Consider the following 23,766-nt stretch of genomic DNA (forward strand, 5'->3'; position numbering starts at 1 on the left):
ATGTACCACAAGGTGTCAGGGTGGATTTTTGCCATCGGTCGCAGATGCAGCGGCAACCACATCCAATTCCGAGTTCCCAATTTTTGTTTTGGTCAGCTTAATACGAGGTAAGTTCATCTAAGGGACCTTTACTTCCGAGGTCTGGAATCAATGAGTTATTTATGAATTGTTTGTTTCATGTGATAGAGATATTGGATTCACGTTTTTTTTAACCTTAATTAGCCACCTCGTGGGTCTGCAATGTACAGTCTGAACCCTGGGTTCATCATCATGACCGAGCAATCTGGTGTACTTCGCATTTTTTTTGAAAATTAGAGAGAAGATGTTGAAGTTTCATCGATTTTCCTATCATGGATGCTAGGATGAACAACCCCTTTTAGTTTTCCTTCAAAACTTATGCTTATTCAGCAGTCCAAATTACAAAAATACATATATAAAGATAATTCAAACATAGATGAAACATTTCGCCGTCGGGTAGTGGCTTAACAAATGTCACTCTCTTTTCTGAGTATGGACATATGTATTGTGTCCTTCAGTATAACTAAGGGTGAATTATGGCTAAAATGAAAATAAAAACTTAGCATCATGTTTGAGTGAGTATGTTTGATGTTAGATCGCTCGCGTGCTATCCCAGTTGACAGCAACGTCCCTAGTTATCTGTTCATTTACTTGACAATTCAGTTTAGGTAGTACATTGACTGGTTCTTGATTAATTTTCTTTTGTTCAAACCTTATGGTTGACTAAACTAAATACTACTCCCTCCGTTCCGAATTACTTGTCTTAGATTTATTTAGATACGGAGGTATCTAGCACTAAAATAAGTCTAGATACAACCGTATCTAGACGAATCCAAGACAAGTAATTCGGAACGGAGAGAGTAGCCACTAATAAACCACTATTGTTCTAGTAAGGCAAACCGCTTCTGACGGACATTATTGGTTTAACATTTTTACAAACAATCTCAAGTGAGATAGATGGACGTAAAATCGATATGCTCAAGAACATTGGGTTGCAAATTGTAGCAAAATGTCACGGTTTGCCTCTTGTTGTTAAAGTAATGGGAGGACTCTTGTGTCAAAAAGACAAAACACACCGTGTGTGGCAGATGGTCCTGGATGACTCTATATGGTCAATATCTGAAATGCCCGAAGAGCTAAACCATGCAGTATATTTAAGCTATGAGGATTTGCCTTCTTGCATTAAACAATGTTCTCTGTATTGCTCCCTTCTCCCTAAAACTGCATTAATTTATCAAATGCGACATCATTGGCATGTGGATTAGTGAAGGATTTCTTCACGCAACCTCAGAAGACTTAGAAGAATTAGGAAGGAAGTACTATGAGGAACTGATACTAAGAAACCTTATAGAGCCGAATTCACGCTACATTGGTCAAGTTGTGTGCAACATGCATGATATTATTCGCTCGTTTGCTCAGTTTATGGCAAGAGATGAGGCACTAGCAGCTCACAGTGGAGAAACTAGTTCTGTTGGTAAGCTTAAAGCACAGAAGTTTCTTCGGATATCTATAGAAAGCAAAGCATCAGGATCAGATGGGCTAGATTGGAGTTCTTTACGGCCACAAAGGACATTGAGAACACTAATATCAGTTGGCCACATAAATATGAAACCTGGTGTTTCTATGGTTAATTTTCCATGTCTACGAACTTTAGATATAAAGTCTGCACATGTTGTAGCATTGGTTGGATCTTTGCATGAACTCAAGCACCCGCGATACTTGTCTTTAGAAAAAACTGATATATCTAGTCCCCCAGATGGCATTGGAAATATGAAGTTATTGCAGTACATTAGCCTTAGCGGATGCAAACAATTTGTGAAACTTCCCCGGAGCATTTTAAAGTTAGGACAACTAAGGTATCTTAACTTCAGTGAAACAAGTATAAATGGCATACCTAGAGGATTTGTGTTCTAAGAAATTTGAGGGTATTAAGAGGGTTCCCAGCCCAGATGAAGGGTGATTGGTGCACTTTGGAAGAGATGGGTCCTCTTTCTCGGCTCGAGATTATTGGACTGCATGGATTGGAGAATGTAACTGCTTCCTCCTCTGCAGCAAAGGCAAAGCTTTGCGAGAAGTTGCATCTTACCACCCTCGACTTATCATGCGGTAGTATATTGCTGGGAAATAGGGCGATTGAAGAGGAAGATACCATCTCTGAGGAAGAGCAACATCAAATCAAGAATGTTTTTTGGTGAGCTAAGCCCTCCGCCCAATTTAGAATATCTTATCATCAACGGATATTTTGGTCGAGGGCTCCCAAGGTGGATGATGTCATCATCAGTTGTGCCCCTCAATAGCTTGAGGATTCTATTCATTAATGACGTGGCTTGTTGCACACAGCTTCCTGATGGCTTGTGCCAGCTCCCCTATTTGCAGTTCATTCAGATCCTCCGTGCTCCGGCCATCAAGCATGTTGGGCCTGAATTCGCGCAGTCCTACCATCACAGTTATCATCCTTCCCAGATGGCGGCTGCATTTCCGAGATTGCAGAAGATGAAGTTAGGAGAAATGGTGAAATGGGAAGAGTGGGAGTGGGAGGAGCAAGTGCAAGCCTTTCCTGTCTTGCAGGAACTTGTGCTAAAGCACTACAAATTGAAGCGTCTTCCTCCTGGCCTTGCCTCCCAGGCAAGGGCTTTGAAATATTATACATAGAATGTGTCCAGGGTCGCGTCTCTCTAGAGAAATTTTCAGCAGTGGTTGAGCTTCGAGTGTCTAAAAACCTTGAACTGGAGAGGATCACTAATCTCCCCAGACCGCAGAAGCTTACCATATTGGATTGCCCAAAGTTGGAGGTGCTGGACGATGTTCCTGCACTCCAGAGGCTGTCTCAAGGATGAACACATAGAGACACTCCCAGAATACATGGGAGGTATAAACTCTATGCATTTGGAGCTATACTTCAGCCTAACGCTGTTGGGTTCCATAGCCGCGGGACAATCTGGCCCTGAATGGGACAAGTTCAGCCATGTTGAACATGTCAAGGCATATGAGACAGGATTTTTGACTCCCGGGTGCAGGAACACCCCACTATCCACGCCGTTCGCGTCATTTTCGCTTCTTTCAGGATCTGACCACACCCTGTCTAGTCCTTGCGTTTTGCAAAGAACACGAACAGTAATCCCAGCGGCTGCATAGGGCATTGTTTATTTGAGATTCCTGACACCACCGCGTACATAAAGAAAATGAACTCACATGGGCACTGCTCCTTCTCTCCTCATTTTTTCATTTCTCTCACATTCGCGTGGAAGACACAGACCAGTAGTGATACGGGCTCTCTCTCTCTTCTTTCCTTTCTCATCTTTCTCTCTTCACGTATGACTAGTTACTGTGACCTGCCTGTCACTCATGTCAGGATTAGCTCCGAGACCCAGCACCTATTGTATGCGTGGATGCGCCACATGCTTCGCCCACGTCTTGTCTTTTCAATAGTAATCAGCCAGTCAGACCAACATGCAAGAGGGCCTAGTATCTTTTGCCTACTCTGCCTACCCCTACACCCTACTTGTCCCTAGGAGCGCCCCCCATTAACGGGGAAGGCCATCCAAGACGACGAGCTCATCTCCTACATCATCCACGGGCTCGACGTCGACTACCAGCCCCTCGTCTCCGCCTGTTGGGGAACGTTGCAGAAAACAAAAATTTTCCTACGGTTTCACCAAGATCCATCTATGAGTTCATCTAGCAACGAGTGATCGGATGCATCTACATACCTTTGTAGATCGCGAGCGGAAGCGTTCAAAGAACGGGGATGATGTAGTCGAACACGACGTGATCCAAATCACCGGAGATCCTAGCACCGAACGGACGGCACCTCCGCGTTCAACACACGTACGGTCAGCGTAACGTCTCCTTATTCTTGATCCAGCAAGGGGAGAGGAGAGGTTGAGGAAGATGGCTCCAGCAGCAGCACGACGGCGTGGTGGTGATGGAGCTGCAGTACTCCGGCAGGGCTTCGCTAAGCACTATGGAGGAGGAGGAGGTGTTGGAGAGGGAGAAGGAGGCAACCAAAGGCGTGGATCAAAAAGCCCTCCTTCCCCCCTTATATATAGGAGGGCCAAGGGGGGGGGGGGGGGCGCCGGCCTAGGAGATCCAATCTCCTAGGGGGCGGCGGCCAAGGGAGGTTTCCCTCCCCCCTAAGGCACCTAGGAGGTGCCTTCCCCTCCTAGGACTCTTCCCCTTTGAAACCCTAGGCGCATGGGCCTCTTGGGGCTGGTGCCCTTGGCCCATGTAGGCCAAGGCGCACCCCCTACAGCCCATGTGGCCCCCCGGGACAGGTGGCCCCACCCGGTGGACCCCCGGGACCCTTTCGGTGGTCCCGGTACAATATCGATGACCCCGAAACTTGTCCCGACGGCCGAAACAGGACTTCCCATATATAAATCTTTACCTCCGGACCATTCCGGAACTCCTCGTGACGTCCGGGATCTCATCCGGGACTCCGAACAACATTCGGGTTACTGCATATACATATCCCTACAACCCTAGCGTCACGGAACCTTAAGTGTGTAGACCCTACGGGTTCGGGAGACAGGCAGACATGACCGAGACGGCTCTCCGGTCAATAACCAACAGCGGGATCTGGATACCCATGTTGGCTCCCACATGCTCCACGATGATCTCATCGGATGAACCACGATGTCGAAGATTCAAGCAACCCCGTATGCAATTCCCTTTGTCAATCGATATGTTACTTGCCCGAGATTCGATCGTCGGTATCCCAATACCTCGTTCAATCTCGTTACCGGCAAGTCACTTTACTCGTACCGTAATGCATGATCCCGTGACCAGACACTTGGTCACTTTGAGCTCATTATGATGATGCATTACCGAGTGGGCCCAGTGATACCTCTCCGTCATACGGAGTGACAAATCCCAGTCTTGATCCGTGTCAACCCAACAGACACTTTCGGAGATACCCGTAGTATACCTTTATAGTCACCCAGTTACGTTGTGACGTTTGGCACACCCAAAGCACTCCTACGGTATCTGGGAGTTACACGATCTCATGGTCTAAGGAAAGGATACTTGACATTGGAAAACTCTAGCAAACGAACTATACGATCTTGTGCTATGTTTAGGATTGGGTCTTGTCCATCACATCATTCTCCTAATGATGTGATCTCGTTATCAATGACATCCAATGTCCATAGTCAGGAAACCATGACTATCTGTTGATCAACAAGCTAGTCAACTAGAGGCTTACTAGGGACATGTTGGTGTCTGTTATTCACACATGTATTACGATTTCCGGATAACACAATTATAGCATGAATAAAGACAATTATCATGAACAAGGAAATATAATAATAACGCTTTTATTATTGCCTCTAGGGCATATTTCCAACAGTCTCCCACTTGCACTAGAGTCAATAATCTAGTTACATTGTGATGAATCGAACACCCATGGAATTCTGGTGTTGATCATGTTTTGCTCTAGGGAGAGGTTTAGTCAACGGATCTGGAACATTCAGGTCCGTATGTACTTTACAAATATCTATGTCTCCATCTTGAACATTTTCACGAATGGAGTTGAAGCGACGCTTGATGTGCCTTGTCTTCTTATGAAACCTGGGCTCCTTGGCAAGTGCAATAGCTCCAGTGTTGTCACAGAAGAGTTTGATTGGCCCCGATGCATTGGGTATGACTCCTAGGTCGGTGATGAACTCCTTCACCCAAATTGCTTCATGTGCTGCCTCCGAGGCTGCCATGTACTCCGCTTCACATGTAGATCCCGCCACGACGCTCTGCTTGCAACTGCACCAGCTTACTGCCCCACCATTCAAAATATACACGTATCCGGTTTGTGACTTAGAGTCATCCAGATCTGTGTCGAAGCTAGCGTCGACGTAACCCTTTACGACGAGCTCTTCGTCACCTCCATAAACGAGAAACATTTCCTTAGTCCTTTTCAGGTACTTCAGGATATTCTTGACCGCTGTCCAGTGTTCCTTGCCGGGATTACTTTGGTACCTTCCTACCAAACTTACGGCAAGGTTTACATCAGGTCTGGTACACAGCATGGCATACATAATAGAACCTATGGCTGAGGCATAGGGGATGACACTCATCTCTTCTATATCTTCTGCCGTGGTCGGACATTGAGCAGAGCTCAATTTCACACCTTGTAACACAGGCAAGAACCCCTTCTTAGACTGATCCATATTGAACTTCTTCAATATCTTATCAAGGTATGTGCTTTGTGAAAGACCTATGAGGCATCTCGATCTATCTCTATAGATTTTGATGCCTAATATATAAGCAGCTTCTCCAAGGTCCTTCATTGAAAAACTCTTATTCAAGTAGGCCTTAATGCTGTCCAAGAGTTCTATATCATTTCCCATCAAAAGTATGTCATCTACATATAGTATGAGAAATGCTACAGAGCTCCCACTCACTTTCTTGTAAACGCAGGCTTCTCCATAAGTCTGCGTAAACCCAAACGCTTTGATCATCTCATCAAAGCGAATGTTCCAACTCCGAGATGCTTGCACCAGCTCATAAATCGAGCGTTGGAGCTTGCACACCTTGTCAGCATTCTTAGGATCGACAAAACCTTCCGGCTGCATCATATACAATTCTTCCTTAAGGAAACCATTAAGGAATGCCGTTTTGACGTCCATTTGCCATATCTCATAATCGTAGAATGCGGCAATTGCTAACATGATTCGGACGGACTTTAGCTTTGCTACCGGTGAGAAAGTCTCATCGTAGTCAACCCCTTGAACTTGTCGATAACCCTTAGCGACAAGCCGAGCTTTATAGATGGTCACATTACCATCCGCGTCTGTCTTCTTCTTAAAGATCCATTTATTTTCTATGGCTCGCCGTTCAACGGGCAAGTCAGTCAAAGTCCATACTTCGTTTTCATACATGGATCCTATCTCGGATTTCATGGCTTCTATCCATTTGTAGGAATCCGGGCCCGCCATCGCTTCTTCATAGTTCGAAGGTTCACCGTTTTCTAACAACATGATTTCCAAGACAGGATTGCCGTACCACTCTGGTGCGGAACGTGTCCTTGTGGACCTTCGAATTTCAGTAGAAGCTTGATCAGAAGTATCTTGATCATTATCATTAACTTCCTCTCTAGTCGGTGCAGGCACCTCAGGAACATTTTCTTGAGTTGCGCCATTTTCCGGTTCAAGAGGTAATACCTCATCAAGTTCTACTTTCCTCCCACTTACTTCTTTCGAGAGAAACTCTTTCTCTAGAAAGGATCCATTCTTGGCAACAAAGATCTTGCCTTCGGATCTGAGGTAGAAGGTATACCCAATTGTTTCTTTAGGGTATCCTATGAAGACACATTTTTCCGACTTGGGTTCGAGCTTTTCAGGTTGAAGTTTCTTGACATAAGCATCGCATCCCCAAACTTTTAGAAACGACAGCTTAGGTTTCTTCCCAAACCATAATTCATACGGTGTCGTCTCAACGGATTTCGACGGAGCCCTATTTAAAGTGAATGTGGCAGTCTCTAAAGCATAGCCCCAAAAAGATAGCGGTAAATCGGTAAGAGACATCATAGATCGTACCATATCTAATAGAGTGCGATTACGACGTTCGGACACACCATTACACTGAGGTGTTCCAGGCGGCGTGAGTTGTGAAACTATTCCACATTTTCTTAAGTGTGTGCCATATTCGTGACTCAAGTATTCTCCTCCACGATCTGATCGTAGAAACTTGATTTTCCTGTCACGTTGATTCTCAACCTCACTCTGAAATTCCTTGAACTTTTCAAAGGTCTCAGACTTGTGTTTCATTAAGTAGACATACCCATATCTACTCAAGTCATCAGTGAGGGTGAGAACATAACGATAGCCACCGCGATCCTCAACACTCATTGGACCGCACACATCAGTATGTATGATTTCCAATAAGTTGGTTGCTCGCTCCATTGTTCCTGAGAACGGAGTCTTGGTCATTTTACCCATGAGGCATGGTTCGCACGTGTCAAATGATTCATAATCAAGAGACTCTAAAAGTCCATCTGCATGGAGCTTCTTCATGCGTTTGACACCTATGTGACCAAGGCGGCAGTGCCACAAGTATGTGGTACTATCATTATCAACCTTACATCTTTTGGTATTCACACTATGAACATGTGTAGCATTACGCTCGAGATTCATTAAGAATAAACCATTCACCATAGGAGCATGACCATAAAACATATCTCTCATATAAATAGAACAACCATTATTCTCGGATTTAAATGAGTAGCCATCTCGAATTAAACGAGATCCCGATACAATGTTCATGCTCAAAGCTGGCACTAAATAACAATTATTGAGGTTTAAAACTAATCCCGTAGGTAAATGAAGAGGCAGCGTGCCGACGGCGATCACATCGACCTTGGAACCATTCCCGACGCGCATCGTCACCTCGTCCTTCGCCAGTCTCCGCTTATTCCGCAGCTCCTGCTTTGAGTTACAAATGTGAGCAACTGCACCGGTATCAAATACCCAAGAGCTACTACGAGTACTGGTAAGGTACACATCAATTACATGTATATCACATATACCTTTTGTTTTGCCGGCCTTCTTGTCCGCTAAGTATTTGGGGCAATTCCGCTTCCAGTGACCACTTCCCTTGCAATAAAAGCACTCAGTCTCGGGCTTGGGTCCATTCTTTGGCTTCTTCCCGGCAGCTTGCTTGCTGGGCGCGGCAACTACCTTTCCGTCCTTCTTGAAGTTCTTTTTACCCTTGCCCTTCTTGAACTTAGTGGTTTTATTGACCATCAACACTTGATGTTCCTTCTTGACTTCTACCTCTGCTGATTTCAGCATAGCAAATACTTCAGGAGTGGTCTTTTCCATCCCCTGCATATTGAAGTTCATCACAAAGCTCTTGTAGCTTGGTGGAAGCGACTGGAGGATTCTGTCAATGACCGCATCATCCGGGAGATTAACTCCCAGCTGAGTCAAGCGGTTATGTAACCCAGACATAGTGAGTATGTGCTCACTGACAGAACTATTTTCCTCCATCTTACAGCTGAAGAATTTGTCGGAGACTTCATATCTCTCGACCCGGGCATGAGCTTGGAAAACCATTTTCAGCTCTTCGAACATCTCATATGCTCCGTGTCTCTCAAAACGCTTTTGGAGCCCCGGCTCTAAACTGTAAAGCATGCCGCACTGAACGAGGGAGTAGTCATCGGTATGTGCCTGCCAAGCGTTCATAACGTCTTGTTCTGCAGGGAGAACAGGTGCGTCACCCAGCGATGCTTGTAGGACATAATCTTTCTTGGCAGCTATGAGGATGATCCTCAGGTTCCGGACCCAGTCTGTATAGTTTCTGCCATCATCTTTCAGCTTGGTTTTCTCTAGGAACGCATTGAAGTTGAGGACTACGTTGGCCATTTGATCTACAAGACATATTGTAAATATTTTAGACTAAGTTCATGATAATTAAGTTCATCTAATCAAATTATTCAATGAACTCCCACTTAGATAGACATCCCTCTTCTAGTCATCTAAGTATAACATGATCCGAGTCAACTAGGCCGTGTCCGATCATCACGTGAGACGGACTAGTCAACGTCGGTGAACATCTTCATGTTGATCGTATCTTCTATACGACTCATGCTCGACCTTTCGGTCTTCTTTGTTCCGAGGCCATGTCTGTACATGCTAGGCTCGTCAAGTCAACCTAAGTGTTTGCATGTGTAAATCTGTCTTACACCCGTTGTATATGAACGTTAGAATCTATCACACCCGATCATCACGTGGTGCTTCGAAACAACGAACTGTCGCAACGGTGCACAGTTAGGGGGAACACTTCTTGAAATTATTATGAGGGATCATCTTATTTACTACCGTCGTTCAAAGTAAACAAGATGCAAAAACATGATAAACATCACATGCAATCAAATAATAAACGTGACATGATATGGCCAATATCACATAGCTCCTTTGATCTCCATCTTGGGGCTACATGATCATCTTGTCACCGGCTTGACACCATGATCTCCATCATCATGATCTCCATCATCGTGTCTCCATGAAGTTGCTCGCCAACTATTACTTCTACTACTATGGCTAACGCGTTTAGCAATAAAGTAAAGTAATTTACATGGCGTTTCTCAATGACACGCAGGTCATATAAAAAATAAAGACAACTCCTATGGCTCCTGCCGGTTGTCATACTCATCGACATGCAAGTCGTGATTCCTATTACAATAGCATGAACATCTCATACATCACATATAGATCATTCATCATTCATCACAACTTTGGCCATATCATATCACAAAGCACTTGCTGCAAAAACAAGTTAGACGTCCTCTAATTGTTGTTGCAAGTTTTACGTGGCTGAATCAGGGTTCTAGCAAGAATGTTTTCTTACCTACGTGAAAGCCACAATGTGATTTGTCAACTTCTATTTACCCTTCATAAGGACCCTTTTCATCGAATCCGCTCCAACTAAAGTGGGAGAGACAGACACCCGCCAGCCACCTTATGCAACTAGTGCATGTTAGTCGGTGGAACCGGTCTCACGTAAGCGTACGTGTAAGGTTGGTCCGGGCCGCTTCATCCCACAATACCGCCGAAGCAAGATAAGACTAGTAGCGGCAAGAAAGTTGACAAATCTACGCCCACAACAAATTGTGTTCTACTCGCGCAAGAAGAACTACGCATAGACCTAGCTCATGATGCCACTGTTGGGGAACGTTGCAGAAAACAAAATTTTTCTTACGGTTTCACCAAGATCCATCTATGAGTTCATCTAGCAACGAGTGATCGGATGCATCTACATACCTTTGTAGATCGCGAGCGGAAGCGTTCAAAGAACGGGGATGATGTAGTCGAACACGACGTGATCCAAATCACCGGAGATCCTAGCACCGAACGGACGACACCTCCGCGTTCAACACACGTACGGTCAGCGTAACATCTCCTTATTCTTGATCTAGCAAGGGGAGAGGAGAGGTTGAGGAAGATGGCTCCAGCAGCAGCACGACGGCGTGGTGGTGATGGAGCTGCAGTACTCCGGCAGGGCTTCGCTAAAAACTATGGAGGAGGAGGAGGTGTTGGAGAGGGAGAAGGAGGCAACCAAAGGCGTGGATCAAAAAGCCCTCCTTCCCCCCTTATATATAGGAGGGCCAAGGGGGGGGGGCGCCGGCCTAGGAGATCCAATCTCCTAGGGGGCGGCGGCCAAGGGAGGTTTCCCTCCCCCCTAAGGCACCTAGGAGGTGCCTTCCCCTCCTAGGACTCTTCCCCTTTGAAACCCTAGGCGCATGGGCCTCTTGGGGCTGGTGCCCTTGTCCCATGTAGGCCAAGGCGCACCCCCTACAGCCCATGTGGCCCCCCGGGACAGGTGGCCCCACCCGGTGGACCCCCGGGGCCCTTTCGGTGGTCCCGGTACAATACCGATGACCCCGAAACTTGTCCCGACGGCCGAAACAGGACTTCCCATATATAAATCTTTACCTCCGGACCATTCTGGAACTCCTCGTGACGTCCGGGATCTCATCCGGGACTCCGAACAACATTCGGGTTACTGCATATACATATCCCTACAACCCTAGCGTCACGGAACCTTAAGTGTGTAGACCCTACGGGTTCGGGAGACAGGCAGACATGACCGAGACGGCTCTCCGGTCAGTAACCAACAGCGGGATCTGGATACCCATGTTGGCTCCCACATGCTCCACGATGATCTCATCGGATGAACCACGATGTCGAAGATTCAAGCAACCCCGTATGCAATTCCCTTTGTCAATCGATATGTTACTTGCCCGAGATTCGATCGTCGGTATCCCAATACCTCGTTCAATCTCGTTACCGGCAAGTCACTTTACTCGTACCGTAATGCATGATCCCGTGACCAGACACTTGGTCACTTTGAGCTCATTATGATGATGCATTACCGAGTGGGCCCAGTGATACCTCTCCGTCATACGGAGTGACAAATCCCAGTCTTGATCCGTGTCAACCCAACAGACACTTTCAGAGATACCCATAGTATACCTTTATAGTCACCCAGTTACGTTGTGACGTTTGGCACACCCAAAGCACTCCTACGGTATCTGGGAGTTACACGATCTCATGGTCTAAGGAAAGGATACTTGACATTGGAAAACTCTAGCAAACGAACTATACGATCTTGTGCTATGTTTAGGATTGGGTCTTGTCCATCACATCATTCTCCTAATGATGTGATCTCGTTATCAATGACATCCAATGTCCATAGTCAGGAAACCATGACTATCTGTTGATCAACAAGCTAGTCAACTAGAGGCTTACTAGGGACATGTTGGTGTCTGTTATTCACACATGTATTACGATTTCCGGATAACACAATTATAGCATGAATAAAGACAATTATCATGAACAAGGAAATATAATAATAACACTTCTATTATTGCCTCTAGGGCATATTCCCAACACCGCCCTCGACGCCCGCGTCACGCCGGTCTCCCTCGACGATCTCTACGCCATGCTCAGCAACTTCGATCAGCGCATGGCTCAGTTCAACCACTCGGGCGGCGGTTTCCGCTCCTCTGCCAACGTCGCGGTCCGCGGCCGTGGTGGTGGCTCACGTGGCCGTGGCTCTTCCTGCGACAAGGGGAGGTCTGGTGGCGGTGGTGGTGGCAACGGTGGCAGCGGCAACTCCAACGGCCGCTTCGGTGCATCCCGCGGTCGCTGTGGTGGTGGCCCAAATCGGGCCCGCTCAGAGACGCCCCACTGCCAAATTTGTGGTAAGCTAGGGCACACCGCGAAGGACTGCTGGTATCATTACGATGAAGATCACGATGACTCCCAAGATGAAGAAAAGGTGGTCGCCGCGACTGATGGATCATACAGCGTCGACACAAATTGGTATGTTGATAGTGGTGCCACTAATCACATAACCAATGATCTTGAGATGGTCACGATGAAGGAGAAGTACCGTGGCAAAGATCACATCCACACGGCAAGTGGATAAGGTATGCAGATTTGTCACATTGGTCATTCTATTTTTCGTACCCCTCATCATCCAATTCATCTTAAGAAAATCTTGCATGCCCCTAGTGCCGCTAAAAGTCTTCTCTCTGTTCATAGAATTGCCCTTGATAATCATGTTGTCCTCGAATTTCATCCATACTTCTTTTTGATTAAGGACCAGGCAACGAAGAAGGTTCTCTATCTAGGTAGATGTGTTCGAGGGCTTTACCCGTTGATTCCGGAGCTTAGGAGACTCAATAAAAAAGCCAATGGTGTTGTCAAAGTCTCGTCAACATGGTGGCACGATCGATTAGGGCATGCTGCTTTTTCTTTAGTTGAAAGATTACTTAGGAAAAATAAACTCCCATTTGTTGGTGAGCGAAATGTCGAAACTATTTGTGATTCCTGTCAATGTGCCAAAAGTCATCAATTACCATACCCAATATCTACTAGTGTTTCTACCAAACCACTTCAATTAATTTTTTTCTGATGTGTGGGGTCCTGGCCCTACTTCTATTGATAGACACAAGTATTATGTAAGCTTCATAAATGACTATAGCAAATTTGTATGGATTTACCTCCTCAAAAAGAGATCCGATGTCTTCCAAGTTTTCCAAAACTTCCAAGCCTTGGTTTAACGAAAATTTGCTAGCAAAATTATTGCAGTTCAATCAGACTGGGGGGGGTATGAAAAACTAAACTCCTTCCAAACACTTGGCATATCACACCATGTTTCATGCTCTCATGCTCATCAACATAATGACTCTGCTGAACCAAAGCACAGGCACATAGTTGAGGTTGGGCTAGCCCTCTTAGAAGGGGCCTCCATGCCTCTCAAGTTTTGGGATGAGACTTTTCTCACCGCTTTTCATATCATCAATATGCTCCCTAGTTAAGTCATCAACAATGAAACTCCGGTAGAAAGACTTCTTCACACAAAACCAGACTACAAATCTCTTTGTGTGTTTGGATGTGCTTGTTGGCCCAATCTTCACCCATACAACAAACACAAACTCATGCTACGCTCAAAACAGTGTGTCTTTCTAGGGTATAGCCCTCAACACAAAGGTGTCAAGTGCTTAGATATATCCACTGGTCGCGTTTATATATCTCGTGACGTTGTTTTTGATGAAACAAAGTTTCCATTTGCCACTCTACATCCAAATGCCAGCGCTCGCCTTCGAGAAGAAATTCTTCTTCTACCCACTCATCTCACCCGTATTGATCAAGGGGGTCCGAATTATGATGATCAATTGTTGACTAATTCCGCTACCAATGGTGTGCATGTGTTTTCTGACGATGCTACAGGAGAAAACAACGAAAACGATGCAGAAATCAGTGAAAAAAAATGCGCCGGCAGACCTATATTCCATGTGTCCGGTTCTGGGAGACAAATCCTCCTCAGGATCAGCCCCGCAGCAGCAGCCCAGTCGATCCTCCTCGGGATCAGCATCGGCAGGCGCGGCAGACACGCCAGCAACAGCGCCCGCCGACCGTGTCGCTGTCTCCAGCCCAGAGCGCGACACGCGTCGTCCTTCCAGTGGAGGCGGCCCAAGTCCTCCTCCGCGCCAATCCGCGTCCGGCACGTGGCAGCACGCGGCTCGTCAGGACGGCGCGTGGTTCCGCGACCAGCCGCTCGTGTACAAGCGACGCGACTCCGTTCGCCCACCTGGCACGGGGCCAGGTCTGATCCGGGATCCGGCGCGGACTCCAGCACGCACACACGCGCGTCCATGCGCCCGACCGGCGTCCACTTCAAGGTGGATGCGCCATCCTCAGCCAATGATGAGGCCCCGGGATCCTCTGCGCCGACTGGAGAAGCTGGACACGACCAAATTGTCACAGAAGATCCGGTAGGAGCAGATTCTGCTACAGGAGTTCCTGCCCCAGGATTCTCTGTGGTTGGTGATCCTGCTGCTGCACCATCACGACGTACACGACTACAACATGGGGTAATACATCCTATTAACTATAAGCACATAACCAAATATGGTATGGTTTGTTCGACAGGTGAACCCGGTGAACCACATTCACTCGAGGAAGCACTTGGTGATGAAAAGTGGAAGAATGCAATGAATGAAGAATACATGGCACTCAAGAAAAATAAAACCTGACATTTAGTTCCCCCATAGCAAGGTAAAATTTTAGTTAATTGCAAGTGGGTATTCAGAATCAAAAGGAAATCTGATGGAACCATTGATCGCTATAAAGCTAGGCTCGTTGCAAAGGGTTTTAAACAACGGTATGTCATAGACTATGAGGACACGTTTAGTCCGGTTGTTAAAGCTGCTTGATGTAGAGAATGCATTGTTTTGTCTGTTTTGTCTGTTGCTGTTTCCAGGGGATGGAGTATCAGGCAACTTGATGTAGAGAACGCATTTCTTCATGATGTTCTAGAAGAGGAGGTATATATGAAACAACCTCCTGGGTTTATAAGTAAAAGTGCACCCTCTTATGTCTGCAAATTGGACAAAGCACTCTATGGCTTGAAACAGGTACCAAGAGCATGGTATTCCCGTCTCTGTCACAAAATGAAAACACTTGGTTTTGTTCCTTCAATGTCTGACACCTCTCTGTTCATCTACAACAAGTCCAATACATGCATATTTGTCCTCATATACATTGATGATATTATTGTAACAAGCTCATTTGATGAAGCCATCACTGGACTGTTGAAAGATTTGAGTGCAGATTTTGACTTGAAGGATCTTGGAGACTTGCATTATTTTCTTGGGATTGAAGTAAAGAAGCACTAGGATGGACTTCATCTCTATCAAGAAAAGTATGCAGTTGACTTGATAAGAAAAGCTGGTTTGCAAGGTTGTAAACCTACACCTACTCCACTATCAAGCTCGGAAAAATTATCTCTCACGCAAGGAACTCTCTTGACTCAAGAGGACAACATAAAATACAAGAGCCTAGTAGGAGCTCTTCAATACCTCACTCTTACCAGGCCTGATATTTCTTTTGCTGTCAACAAAGTATGTCAGTTCCTTCATGCACCTACGACTGTCCATTTAACTACTGCAAAAAGGATAGTTCGATATGTCAAAAACACATTAAGCATGGGTCTTAATTTCAGCAAATCATCTTCTACACTTGTCAGTGCCTTCTCTGATTCTGATTGGGCAGGCTGTCTTGATGATAAACGATCCACTGGTGGCTTTGCTATTTTCTTTGGACCCAACTTGATATCATGGTGTGCTCGCAAACAAGCCACAATCTCCAAATCCAGTACTGAGGCAGAATACAAGGCTCTCGCAAATGCCATAGTTGAAATCATATGGGTTCAGTCCATGTTAAAGGAACTTGGTATAAAGAGTAAACAAGCTCCTTGTCTGTGGTGTGATAACCTTGATGTTACTTATCTCTCAGCCAATATAGTGTTTCATGCTAGGACTAAACACATTGAGATAGATTTTCATTTTGTCAGAGAAAGATTTGCTCAGAAGCAACTTGACATTCGTTTTGTTCATTCCCGTGACCAAATTGCAGATGGTTTCACAAAGGCATTGCCTGTCAAGAGCTTTGAAAACTTCAAGTATAATCTCAACCTAATGCAGTTGTGATTAAGGGATGGTGTTAAACATGCAACATGTTACGTTATGTGACCGGCGCATCTCATAGGAGATAGTTGAGATAGTTAGGTTGTTAGAGTCTTATGTTTATCTCATGTAACCTCTTATCTCTATCTCCTTTCTTGATCTCCAATATTGTAATCCAAACCGTATGTATGCACTGTTATGGGAGGTGCGCCCCATCTATTTAACACGTACCCGTCGGCCTGAGCAAGGCAAGACGTTCCGCTAGTTCGCACATGAAGGAGATAATCCAAGAAAAGGGTATGTCTTGTACTCATCTGACCCCTACAACTTGGAAACAAATATCAGCCACTCTTTCAGGAAGTTCATGTCCAGAGGTAATTTAACATTGCTCGCGTATTTTTTTGTTTTATTTTCTGGTTATTTGAACTGTTCTCTTTGTTTTCTACCTTTCATCGGCATGTTGGAGTTTAATATATTCCCTGCATGATCATTCTTTTTGAATATGAATTGCTAGTAATGTCTAACATAGATGTACTACTAGCTTTTTCTCTGAAGAAAATAAATAGCTTGTTTTCATCGATTTGTAATAGTTTTTTTTCCAATTTGTCTGGAGAAAATAAATAGCTTGTTTTCCGATTTGAATATGACTTGCTAGTAATGTCATTTGTGAAGTTTCTGTTGTTCTCACTTGCTACCTACTTCCCCTTCATATGTTATTGTTGGATCTCACTATTTTAACTTTGTGTTCCAACCTATGGATTGTATAACCACTTTTCGATTTTCTTATGCAGGAGGCTTATCTTCTTGTGAGGACAGATAAAGATTTGAGTCTGTCTTCAAAATGACAAAAAAGTAACCTTGAGCTAGATCTACAGTTCGGTGAAGGTGCCGTCACTGGAAGATATATATGAACAGCTGCACCTTTTTGGTGGGAGGGTGCTGTCTTCAGAATATCAAGTTGTCGTTGCTCTGAGAAGGTTGTACTCTAATGGGCCATCGAAGACCTTAAGATCCTCTGTTAGTGTGAATGAGTCAACAGTCTTGTTGGTAACTGAGAGGTTCATTGATGCTGTGTCCGAGCAGGTAAGGCGCCACTAGCTTGCCAAACTCCAGCGAAAATGATAAATCAAATCCATGTTTGACAAGATCCACAATATGCATAACTTTTGCAAGATTCTGAAATCTTCAAGGAGTGTGAGAAGGTAGCATTAGATGGATCAGGAGTCGGGGAATACATAATTGGTGATGCATGATTCCCTCTTCTCCCCAGACTACCCACATCTTAGCAGGAAGAAGATGTTACAAATTCGAAGGCAGAGGTCGGTAGGGGACACTCCGCAGCTAGAACCTGCCTGCTGAATGCGCTGGCAACAAGAAGGCATGGTGGCAGGTCAACCCGGACACTCTGTAACAAACTCTGCCTGCTCATGTTGCACAACATAGTCATAGATATTGAGGATGACACAACCATGCCAAGCTCTGATGCTGAGAATTGGAATTAGCATAGTCAAGTGCGCCAGTTAGCAAAAGAGGATGCTGTCAGGTGAGGGATATGCTGTCGCAGTTTTTCTTGACCAGCGAGTCATCCAAATCGGGAGGTGAATTAGCAGCTGCTCTTACTTCTCAATTTTTCTCAATTTGTTTATCTGGGTGCTCTGTCCATAATTCACCATGTATATTTTTCAGACTAGTGGATGCCCAGGAGGACCATGGAGTGGCTGCATCAGGCTCAGGGGTTAAAGACAAGGAACAAGAACAACAGAGGGAGAGAGACATGCTAGCCGGAAGATCGTTGTGTAAAAAAGACTTCCAGATTCATGCTAGGTATTACTGCCATGTGCCATCATGATGTGCTTTAAATCTTTCTTTAACCAGATTTTTGGTTTGTTCTTCTTGTTGACGTATAATGTGATGCCTAGTCTCTTCCATCAGATCGGTCTTTTGATTGCATTGGCTAGAGCATGCACTTCTACATGGTATCAGAGCCAAGAGGTCTTGAGTTCAAGACCCGACTGGCGCAATTAAATTGCAGTCCACTTTCGGTCCATGTTTAGGCCTGAGGGAGCCACACGTGAGGGGGAGTGTTGACGTATAATGTGATGCCTAGTCTCTTCCATCAGATTGGTCTTTTGGTTGCATTGGCTAGAGCATGCACTTCTACACTTCTGACATGCCGCATTAATGCGAGTGAGAAACATAACTGATACAACTATATCAGCAATGTGCCCCGTAGCTATTAACTGACACTCATGTATTTCCTCTATGTGCCGGCAATCGCTTTAGTTGATGGTTCGTTTAATAGGATGGTGATTGAGACAAGAATAAACTTAGCAGCTAGAGACGATCATGGCGAGTTCATAGGTGCAGCATCATGGCTTATACCGCATGTACAGAGTGTGGAATCAGCAGAAATTGCTGCGATCAGGAATGGGTTGTACCTGGCTGCCAAACATGGATGTAGCTCAGTGATTATTGAGTCCGATAGTCTGAATGCCTGTACGTCTAGGATTATTGGTCTGAATGCCATTGAAGCTATCAACCAAGGAGAGTACTTGGGCCCGGATGCAGCAACTATCACAGAATTTAAGGCGCTTGAGGCAGAACTAACAAAACTCGATGTGGTTCATTGCTTCCGTGAAGCAAATGGTGTTGCTGATATGCTTGCGAAAAACTCCCTCTGTAATAGCTCGTCTGGGTACTGGGATGGCCCCGTACTGGACTTTATTTCTCATCTCGTTGTACATGATCTTACCACTATATGAGGAATAAAGTTATTTACCCGTAAAAAAAACGTAGCAGCTATACTATGCATCGAACTTGAAAATCTTGACATCACAAATCCTGGCGCATCGAACTTGAAAATCTTGACATCACAAATCCTGGCGCATCGAACTGAAAAACGAAGAAAATTTAAATATAGAAAGAAACCATTACAAAACAGTAAAAACATAGAAAATGACACTACAGTGCCGACCTGGCCTAATACTGTAGCGAGAGAAGAAATCCTTCGGACACGGGAGCTATATCTCGCTACAGTGTTGAATTTGTTATTTTTGTACCTCACGCAATGTTTCAAGTTTTGATTTAAAATTTTTCTACAACATAGACCCATATTGTGTCTTTTTCCGGCTAGCAGCCTAGCATCATGAAAGATTTAAAATTTATAGTGTGGTCTCGCGTCCGTGGCTGCGGTGGCGGCTCGGTTTTGGCTCGGCCAGATCTGGCGGGCCGGCGGTGCGTGGTGCCTTGCCGGCGGGCTTGGATGCCTCTACTGCGGGCGTGTCGCGCGGAAGATGGTGCCTCCATGCTCGTTTTGGTGTGAACCGGCGCGGCACCCACTCTGGTCGTCTCCTGGGTGGATCTCGGCCGTTCCGGCGCCCTCCTCGTCGGACGGACGGTCTGGGCGGGCTCCTCGCGCTCCTGCTCTAGCGGCCGTGGATGGGTGTTGTAGGGGGCAACATAGGGGGAGGTAGGCAGGGGGGCTCTCCCTTTCCCCGACCTATTGCCTCCAGTCCAAGGTTTGGTGCTGCGGAGGCATGCCGGCCGTTGTCGGCTTCGGCTCAGTAGGGGTTTGCCGATTGGTGGAGGCCCATCCCTTTCGATGGCCGATGGGGTGTCAGGATGCAGGGCGACGGCTCTGTGGTGGAAGCTGCGATATTCGTGGGCGTTTCTTGTGGCTCAGGTGCGGACTGGCAACCCTGGTCGTGTGGGTGGCCGGGGTTCAGCATTACGTGGTGGTGGTATGGCAGGTTTCTCGTGACTCGTCGCCCCCTGTACGGAGGTGAATCAAGTGCCAGGGAGAATTCCCTGTAGCGCTCCGGAGTCGTACTCTTCCCGAACGCATCGTCTTGGAGCTCATGTGCGCCGACGGCCAGCTTGGGTCCTCGCGGTGGCTAGTTTATTGTGGAGGGCTCTATCATTCCTGTAGTGGTTCTTATTGCTCATCCTTTGCTTGCTTGTGGTTGATGTTGCTGATCTGTGGTACCCTTGGGTGTGTGCGTTGTGGTGTGGTGGTGTTTGTTTCGGATTTTCTTGGTTGGTCGCTTTATATATAAAATGGGGCGACACTACCAGAATCGTGATTAAGCCTGTGAGCCAACATATATTCCCGTCGGCCCCGCGTAGACTCCCAGAAAAATGTCATTTTACTGTGGGCCAGACACTGACCGACAGGTTTTTTTACCATATTCCTGTAGGTTCTGAGCAGGCGCACAGGAAAAGTATATCCCTGTGCGTCGCTGCCCACAGGAATCGCATTCGGCCCTTCGCGCCCGCGGGCTGCCGCTTCGCGCCATTGGATTTTTATTGCGCGCGCATTTTTTCGGAGAGGCCCACCCTTTTGTCTATTTTCCTGTGTGTTTGGGCTCACAGAGTTAGGCCCAATACAAAAGGAGAGGGCAAACACGTACAACCTCCATCCCCAATTCAGTCGTAGTCTCCAGAATCCTCTCGATCCCCAATCCAGTCCTGCGCTTCACCGCCGCCGCCACCATCGTCCGGTCCACAGCCGGAGCCGCCGCCACACCATCCTCTGGTCCACCGCTGCCGCCGCCACACCACCCTCCGGTCCACCACCACCGCCGCCACACCATCCTCCGGTCCACTGCCGCCGCCGCCACACCATCCGCAGGTCCACCGCCGTGGCAGCAGCTACACCATCCTCCCATCTACCGTCGCGGCTGCCTCCCCTCCCTGCGGAAGGCCGTCCTTCCGCCTGCATCTTCCTCACCACTTGCGTAGTGCCGGTCTCTGCCTCGCCACCCGCCGGAGCACCAGCATCTGCCCCCCACCAAGCTCCCGTACTTGTCCCCCCATTCAGATTTACACGTCTTCACCTCCGGCTACCTGTACTCCTCTACTCGCTGCCTCACAAGTCCCCATTCTCCATATCTCTGGTAATATATTACCTTCTTTTCCTAGATCTACGATTTGTTTGCTCTATTTCTTGTGTAGCGTACAAGCTTCGTTGGAACTAATTTAGGCACATCTGATTAGTATACGGTTGATTTGGATAAGTTCAAACACCAATTTTTATGGGTTCCAACGCAAAACTAGTTGTACATGACCATGTACAGTTCTTTGGTGTGCAAGTTGATTTGGACAGATTAGTTTTGGTTGTTCTTAGACGTAAGTTGGAGCTTCTGTAGCAACATCAGTGAACAGCTAGCATGTAGCTTATGTACATGACCATCTAACTGTTCATTTTTTCTAGGTTGTAGCTTCCGTGACACCTACCTGCTATTTATTTATTTATTTAAAGTGAATTTAAGATCTATAAATCCTAGAATAATCTTATCTTTTCATATTCTAGAAACATCAGTGAACAGCTAGGGGAGTTGGCTGGCCACCCTTTTCGACGCCGTAATTTCCCAGCTTGAACAAGTATATTGGTAAGTTATAGCTTTGAGCTCTTAAATTTATGTCTGAAACAATTGTCTTTTTGTGAATTGTTATTTGTGCTGTTGCCCTTTAGTATGCTATTATTTTTCTGAAATAGCCCTATTTCTGTGAATTTTATTTCAGTATGAGTTCTTGGTTAAATAATGGAGAACCGTGATTGGATGTATAGTGGATGGGTGTTTGGTCAAGTCCCTTCTAATATATGGCTTGAAGAAACTGCACGATTTATAGACCGGGCCTTCTCTTCCGTAGCTGAAGGTGGTAAAATTAAGTGTCCATGCGCCAAATGTCGGAATTATTTTCCGCAAGAAAGGCACATTGTAGAGAAACACTTGTATAAACATGGGTATAAGCCAAATTACAAAACCTGGACAGAACATGGTGAGAGTTTTGTAGCTGCTGCTGATGGATCTGTCCCTTTAGTACATCAAGAGGGCTGTAATGAAACTGATCGAATGGACAATATGTTGGTTGACTTAGGTGGTAGCCATCTTCCACCGGTTACTGAGGAGCCAACCTCCTCTGCCAAGGCTTTTTATAGGATGGTCAGTAGTGCCGATGAATTGGTACATGAGAACACAAAACACTCACGTCTTTCTGCTGTAGCTCGTTTGCTGGCTATGAAATCACAATACAACATGTCCATTGCACATTTTGATGATACCTTAAAAATAATCCATGAACTTTTGCCTCCTGAATCTAATTTGTCCGAAGACTTCTACCAATCCAAGAAACTCTTAGAAGGTCTTGGGATGCCATATGTCAAAATAGATGTGTGCAAAAATAATTGCATGTTGTATTACAAAGATAACAAACATAAAGAGAAGTGTGACTTTTGTGGCACATCTCGTTACGAGGAAGGCCAAAAGAAAATCCCACGTAAAGTTTTGCGGTACCTCCCTCTAAAAGATAGATTGCAAAGGCGTGCTAATGAAGAAAATGCAGAACTCAGGCGTGCTAAGGAGATGCTACAGCAGAAAGTAGATATGCATGGGCAGCTCATAACTGTATGTACAAATTAACGCCCAAATTCTAAACCAATGGATCTCAACTTCTCAATTATCAACTCGAGTAACATTTCTTCCTTTTGCAGGCACTTTTCAAGGAGATAGGAAAAGAGTTGCCAGCGCATATACTACATATACTAAGCCATGGAGCTGTTTCGCAACCAGAAGTAAGTGTATGAGAAACTTGAAGTTATCTATATCATATGGATGAATGTGTGATGTCCACTACTCAACTTGAATTTGTGCATTCCTTCTGACCTGTCTACGCTGATGTAGCTGCAATATCAACATTATGTTGCATATGAGATTTTTTTTCATGTTTTATATCAAGATATTTGGCTGTTTGCATCTATGAGCTTGTCTACTCTCATAAGATTCTTTAGCTGTTATGCCCAATTTTTTTTTCATGTTTTATATCAAGATATTTGGAACTTCAAAGTAGCCTGGACATGTAAATGAAAAGAAAATCCATTCTTGGTGCCAAGCATTAATCAATAAATGGAAATTATTTTGTTCTGTTGTCTCCACTTATTATCCAACAAAGTATTGTGTTTTTATTGTTCTAAATCAGATTAAATAACAATTTGGTTACTTGGGCTTGATTCAGGGGACAAATAACTCGTCTCAAGCCGGCTCACAAGCGGTTGATGGCAACAATGATGTCATGGAGTCGAGAAAGGAGAACGACACCACTGGGAATGTCGGTGATCAGATCGTTGACGCAGCAGCCAACCATGGCGGAAACTGATTGCTCAAACAATATGATAACATCAGACTGTAGGTGGTCTTCATACGCTCTTTTGTGGACTTGTGTATCCAGTATGGTTTAGGAATGAGAACTAACATCTGGTGGTAGTTGCAAGCCGGCGTATT

At 45.6% G+C, this 23,766-nt stretch overlaps 1 pseudogene; it reads left to right on the forward strand.

The window, feature by feature from the left end:
• Positions 1–23,641, forward strand: LOC125547143 (uncharacterized; annotated as a pseudogene).
• Positions 23,642–23,766: the final 125 nt, after the last annotated feature.

The sequence above is a fragment of the Triticum urartu genome, chromosome 3A (assembly GCF_056163025.1).
Source record: "Triticum urartu cultivar PI428250 chromosome 3A, HENAU_Tu73, whole genome shotgun sequence".
Taxonomy (NCBI): domain Eukaryota; kingdom Viridiplantae; phylum Streptophyta; class Magnoliopsida; order Poales; family Poaceae; genus Triticum; species Triticum urartu.